The sequence below is a fragment of the Neophocaena asiaeorientalis genome, unplaced genomic scaffold, assembly GCF_003031525.2.
Source record: "Neophocaena asiaeorientalis asiaeorientalis breed wild unplaced genomic scaffold, Neophocaena_asiaeorientalis_V1.1 scaffold629, whole genome shotgun sequence".
Taxonomy (NCBI): Eukaryota; Metazoa; Chordata; class Mammalia; order Artiodactyla; family Phocoenidae; genus Neophocaena; species Neophocaena asiaeorientalis.
This window is the reverse complement of record NW_020175468.1, coordinates 8032257-8038710: the sequence shown is the minus strand read 5'-3', so window position 1 is coordinate 8038710 and position 6454 is coordinate 8032257. Positions and strand designations below refer to the sequence as shown.

Here is a 6454-nt window from a genome sequence, read left to right as displayed (position 1 = left end):
TAATTATTTTGTTCTCTGGGCCACAGAGGCCTGGGAGCAGTAGAGTAAAAGTGGCTGGGTAGAGTCCTTGGTGGGGTGGGGATTAGAGATGATAGAGTGCCAACCATGGTCTGGGGGTTCTGAGAGCTGGGCTGGGTGTCCAAGATGTCTCATTCACATGGCTGGTAGTTGATGCTGAGTGAGGGTGGGAGCATGGTGGTCTCGGGTTATTCATCCTTTTCACATGGCAGCTGGCCTTCCCCAGAGAGAGATTCTCAAGAGAAACATGCAGGGACTTCCCTGGCAGTCCAGTGGTTAAGACTCTGCGTTTCCACTGCAGGGGGCATGGGTTTGATCCCTGGTTGGGGAATTAAGATCCCACATGCCCTGCGGCATGGCAAAAAAAAAAAAAAGAGAGAGAGAGAGAGAACCACACAGAAGCTACCTAAGTCTTTTCTGACTTAGACCCAGAGGTCATGCAGCACCTATGGTTACAAGTGAGCCACTAGGTTGTATGATAAGGCCACCCAAGATGGCTGTTCTCTTGCTCTCTGTACATCCCCTGCTTGACCAGTCCCTGCTTCACCTACACCCTACTCACATGACTGACCCTTCCTCTAAATCATAGAGCTTAATCAGTAAACACCTACAGACTTGCCTCCAGCCCCAGCTACTGATTGTTCTAATCTTTAGATCAGAATGTCTCCACCAAGACAGCTTATCCGAGGGGTCTGAGGGGCCGTGCTCCTCTGCTGTTTTCCCTGGTAACCGGTGAACCAACCTGACGTCAGTTCCCCCCTCTAACTGGTAACCTCCCTCCCAAACCCCAGTAGCAAATACTGCTACCACCATGTCCTGCCCACTGTCTGCCACACCCGGTGGGGTGTCACTCCAACACCTTGCTTCAGAAATGTAAGATCCCCCCACCCATTAAACCACTGATGTCTCTGTCACTGACTCTGGGCTCTTTCTTTGACCTTGAGGCTGGGCAAGTACAGGGCTTGCAGGCCTGCAGGGCACAGCCCAACAAAGGTCAACCCAGATTGAAGTGAAGGGGACAGACCCACTTCTCCGTAAGGAAAGGGTCAAAGTTTTTGAAGACATGTTTTGAAACTACTACAGTCTGCTTTCTGGCCATGAAATATTTACATTCCTTCCACATGCAAAATTCACTCACCTCTATCCTCAACCTCAAAAGTCTCATCTATGTTGCATCAGGCTCATAGTCAAAGTCTAGGACCTCATCATCTAAGTCAGAGCTAGGTGTTGAGGAGGCCACCCTATTGCAGGGATACAGGATCTCTCGAGCACCTCCAAAGGGAGTGAAGCAGGTGCAACAATTTGGGAGAACAAGATGAGGATTTAGTACTGCACTGCCCATTATGGAAGCCACCAGCCACATATAGCAATTAGATTTAAATTAAGGGAAAAAAAGAAATTGAAAATTCAGTTCCTCTAACACACTAGCCACATTTTAAGTACTCAACAGCCACATGTGGCTAGTAACTCCTGCATTGGACATTACAGATATAGAACCCTTCCATCATTGCAGAAAGTTCTACGGGATGGTGTTTAACTAGACAATATAAGCACAGGTGTGCCCCCTGCCTCAGAAATCTTACTCCTGAATAGGGATCAGGATTTAGTTTGGGATCTCCCCCAAAGCATGTCCTGAGCAAAGGGTATAGGTAGTTTATCTGGGAGGTATCCCCAGGAAATACAAGTGAGTGGGAAAATTGGGACTGAAAGAGAAAAAAGCTGGGAGTTCCCTGGTGGCCTAGTGGTTGGGATTTGGTGCTGTCACTGCCATGGCCCCGGGTTCAATCCCTGGTCGGGGGCCCGAGATCCCACAAGCTGCAAGGCACAGCCCACAATTTTTTTTTAAATTTTTTTTAAAGAAAGAGGGGGAAAGCCAATAAATGGTGCAGAGCGTGGACTAGAGTGAGGCAAGTGAGGCACCTAGGGCGCTTACCTGAACCTGAGGGGGGCTGGCTCCTTAAATTTTGCACCCTAGACACCTTGTTTCCTCACCCTAGTCCCAGCCCCGAAAGGGTGACCACTGTGAACAACTAGAGCTCATTGGTACCCAGGACCCTCTAAGGAGTTGAGAAATCGTGTAGAACATAACTCAGAATTGACTCACTGAGGAAAAGGGAAGCAAAAGTATTTAGTCACAAACTCCTGACCCTCGCTGGTTGAAGATTGCCCATGGGGAATTTATCCTGGCACTTCCAGTCTGTTCTGCATGCCCACAAGAGAAAAACCTCAGATGGAGAAGCAGAAAGATACGGGCACATGAGGTGGGAAGCTGTCAGCGCGTGTGGGAACCAGATGTACAAGTGAGAGAGAAAATGAGCTGAAGCGATATGGTGGGGGCACCCGCTTGGGGCTACAGCAGCCTAGAAATCCTCCCGCAGAGAGGATGTGTGTGAGCCTTATGGTGATAGGGAGCTGGAGGCAACCTAAATGTCCGTCACTGGAGGAATAAATAAGTGAAGGAGTGCTGTTGGCACACCATGGAATACAACACAGCAGTTAGAAACAGAGAGTCTGCGGGCTTCCCTGGTGGTGCAGTCGTTGGGAGTCCGCTTGCCAATGCAGGGGACATGAGTTCGAGCCCTGGTCCGAGAAGATCACACATGCCGCGGAGCCACTAAGCCCATGAGCCACAACTACTGAGCCTGCGCTCTAGAGCCCGCGAGCCACAACTACTAAGCCGGCGTGCTGCAACTACTGAAGCCTGCGAGCCTAGAGCCCATGCTTCCCAACAAGAGAAGCCACCACAGTGAGAAGCCCGCGCACCGCAGTGGAGAGTAGCCCCCGTTCTCTACAACCAGAGAAAGCCGGCGCGCAGCAACAAAGACCCAACGCAGCCAAACATAAAATAAATAAATTTATTTAAAAAAAACAAAGAAACAGAGAGATTGATGTACACCACTACATGCAGAGACCTCAGAAACATACTGTTAAGTTTTAAAAAAAAAAAATAAAAAAAAAAAAAAAAAAAAAAAAAGAGGGGGAAGAAGCAGAACAAGATTTATAGCCCAATCCCATTTATGTAAATTGGAGACATATACACACACAAAATCACAAAATATAAAGATATGTCTTCGCAGCTATGTATCAAGCACATTAAAGTGGGTGTCTGTGGAGGGGAGGGATGGGATAGGGATTGGGCATGAGGCCGGGGGTAAAACCTTAGAGGGTCTTTCATGGGCCAATTGTGGGTCTATATTATGATCCGAAGAGCATGATTAGTATCTTTCTGCACCTAAGGGCCAAGAAAAAAATAAAGGAATGAAAAATGTGAAGTGCCTGTACATCAGAGCAGTTCCCTTCTCGCTACACAGTGATGATCGCCGCAGGGGATGATGGACAGCAAAGCGACCAGACTCTGCCTGCCTTCTGGAAGCCCTACTCACTGCCTCCTTTCCAGGCAGCCCCTCCAGTCCCCAGCACGTGCTCTTGCCCCGCAGACGAGGAACTTCCTCGCCTTTCATGCTACCCAGAGGGAGAGAAAGGAAAGCTGGACGTCTGTGAGTCCCAGAGGTTCCCATCTTCTGCTTTGGCTGTACACAGAATAGGGAGTAATTGCATGGGATTCCATTCAAACCCCAGCTCTGCCATTAAACACCTGTGGGACCTCAGGTTAAGTCACTTTACCCTCCTGTGCCCTAGTTCCTTCACTGGTAAAATGGGGGATGATCATAAAAATAACTACTCACGGGAATGTTCAGAGCCTAATATGAATGAGCTCGTGGAACACGCTTAAACCGGTGGAGGAAGCTCCCTCTCTGCTGCTCCAGCAGCCCCGCCCACACACACCCCGCCCCAGCCCCTGCCCTGCTGTGACAGCTTCCCATTTCTCTTCCTGCCTCAGCCTCAGTCAGGGGCTCCCCAACATCCCAGGGTTTCCTAAACTAGGTTCAGGAACTTCTCAGGCTCCCTCCTGGGATTTCAGTTTCTCTTTCCTTCTGGGCATAGCTCTGAGCTCACCTGGTCCCACCCATACCTGTCAACTCACCTGGCTTAGCAGCTGGCCCCAGCCACTCATGCCTTTGAAAGTCAAAGCCCTCAGCCAGGGTTGTGCATTTAGCCTGGCTAAAAAGCAGAGCCAGGCAGCTGGGGAAGCAGTTTGCGATTTGGCCATGGCTACAGACTTGACGCTAGTTCTGGTGACAACCATGGGGCTGGGCTTGGCTAGAGCATGTCCTGTCCCCACCACAACCAGGAAGGGCTTCGACATTGGCGTGTTCAAATCTCTGCTGCCAGACGAGCTGGTGGCCTTCAAGAAAGCCAAGGATGGAAATTCCCTGGCAGTCCAGTGGTTAGGGCTCCACGCTCTCACTGCCGAGCCCGGGTTCGATCCCTGGTCAGGGAACTAAGATCCCACAAGCCTCGGGGTACGGCCAAAAAGAAAAAGAAGAAAAGCCAAAGATGCCTTGGTAAGTCCCAGTTGTGGGCTAACCTTTACCCCTTCTACCGTAGCCAGGCTGCTGCCCGCTACTGTTGGCCTAACCTCTATCCTCCTGCTAGCTTTTCGTCTATGACTAACATCTATTCTCTCTGCTGTGGATTAAACTCAAGCCCTCCTGCTAGACCTTCATCCTTGCTGCTAGCCTCTGTCCCTCCCGTTGTGGGTTGAACCTGCCCTTGCTCTCTGAGAAGTGTCGCTCTTGGAGAAGGACTGGAACTGCAGCTCCCGCCTCTTCCCCAGGACCCGGGACCTGAAGCAGCTGCAGGTGAGTTGGGAGAGTCAGGCCCACCTGCCCTCACCTGGCCCCGCTCCTCTGGCTTTGCAGGCGGCCCCTGATGTCCTTTATCTCACCTGTGCTTCCCTCTCTCTGGTCTCTCCTCCTCTGTCCTGGGCCCCTGTGCCTCCCCAACTGCTCCCTTGACCCTGTCCCTCCCCTGGGTTCCTTTTTATCATCTCTCTGCCTGTCCTACTTCCCTATCTCCCCCACCTGTCCCTCTCACCTGCACTCTTACCTTGTTCCTTCTCACTTCTCTCTTCTCTCCCGGCTCTGTCCCCAGCCTGTGCCCCTTGCCCTGCCCACCTTGTCACCATCTACTCTCAACACTGATTCCCTCTTCCCCTCTCACCTGCCCTCCCCACGCTCTCACCTCTCTGTCCCTTGTCATCTTCCTCCGCTGATCTTTTCCCAGCAAACACTCCTCCTTCCTCCACGCTTCTCACCTATGCAGCCAACTGTCCCGCGCTCACCTACCTCCCCAAACTGTTCTCTTCTCACATGTTCCCCTCTCTGTTCTTCAGACCTCTGTGACCTCCTTCATGAGTCACTTTTCATTTGTCCCCATTTCACTTTTTCACCTGTTCCCTCACTTTTCTTTTCCCTTATCATTCTGCCTCACCTGTATCCCCTTCATCTGCCGCCTTCCTCATGTGTTCCCCTCTCCTGTCTCTCTCTTACCTGTCCCATCACCTGTCCCCACTTAACTGGGCCTTCTTGCCTATCCTTCCTCACCTTTCCACCTCACCTGTTCTCTCTCACCTCTCCTCAGGTGTAGGAGCACCCCACCGCCTTGGAGGCGGAGCTGGCTCTGACACTGAAGGGTCCTGGGGACAGTGGCTAACTCATCCCTGGATCACATCCTGGACCAGACCCCTCACACGCTGCACCACATCCACTCCAAGCTCCAGGCCTGCGTGAGCGCTCGGGGCACCCGGGCCATATCTGTGGGTTCTGGGCAGATGGGACCTCGCCCCTCTGTCCCAAGCCCTGTCTCACACACCACCTTCCTCTGTTCTCAGGTCCAGGCTCAGCCCACAGCAGGCTCCAGGCCCCAGGAGCCACTTCCAGTACCGGCTGCATCGGCTCCAGGAGGCCCCAAAGAAGGTGAGTGACCCGGGAAGAGGGTGGATGCCTGGGCCCTGGGTAAGGAGGAGGCTGACGCCTGGGCAATGGCGTCTCTCCCACGGGAGTTTCAAGATGGCCTCAAGGCCTCTGTCACATTCATCCTCTTCCACCTCCTCACCTGGGACCTGAATTGTGCTGCCAGAGGAGACCTGTGCGTCTGAGCACTGGGACCTACCCCAGCCCATCTGGGAGCCCAGACCTTATTCATGCACTAACCCCAGCCCTGCCTTAAGTTATTTCTTCTCACCCCTGCAGCCCTGACTAAGACCTGAAAGAAATGTTTCTTTTTCTACTTTTATATAATATGCAGAAATAAACAGTAAGGAATTGGACTCTTCTGCGATAAGTGAATCTCTGAGTGTGTGTGTGTATGTGTGTGTGTGTGTGTGTATGACTGTGGGTCTGTGACTGAGTGTGGATGTCTGTGTAGTGCAGGCGAAATTCATGACAGGTTGCGTATATTTGCGTGTGCCTGACTTCTGTGACTGTGTATGTATACGCATCCAAGTGAGTATCTGCCCGAACCTGAGTCCAACTGAAGATGTATAACAGCATATTCATGCCCATGTGTGTGTAAGTGTGTGTGTGTATTTATA

General features: G+C 51.6%; 1 pseudogene; it reads left to right on the top strand.

Moving 5' to 3' along the window:
- Positions 1-3331: 3331 nt before the first annotated feature.
- Positions 3332-6019, top strand: LOC112415379 (interferon lambda-3-like; annotated as a pseudogene).
- Positions 6020-6454: the final 435 nt, after the last annotated feature.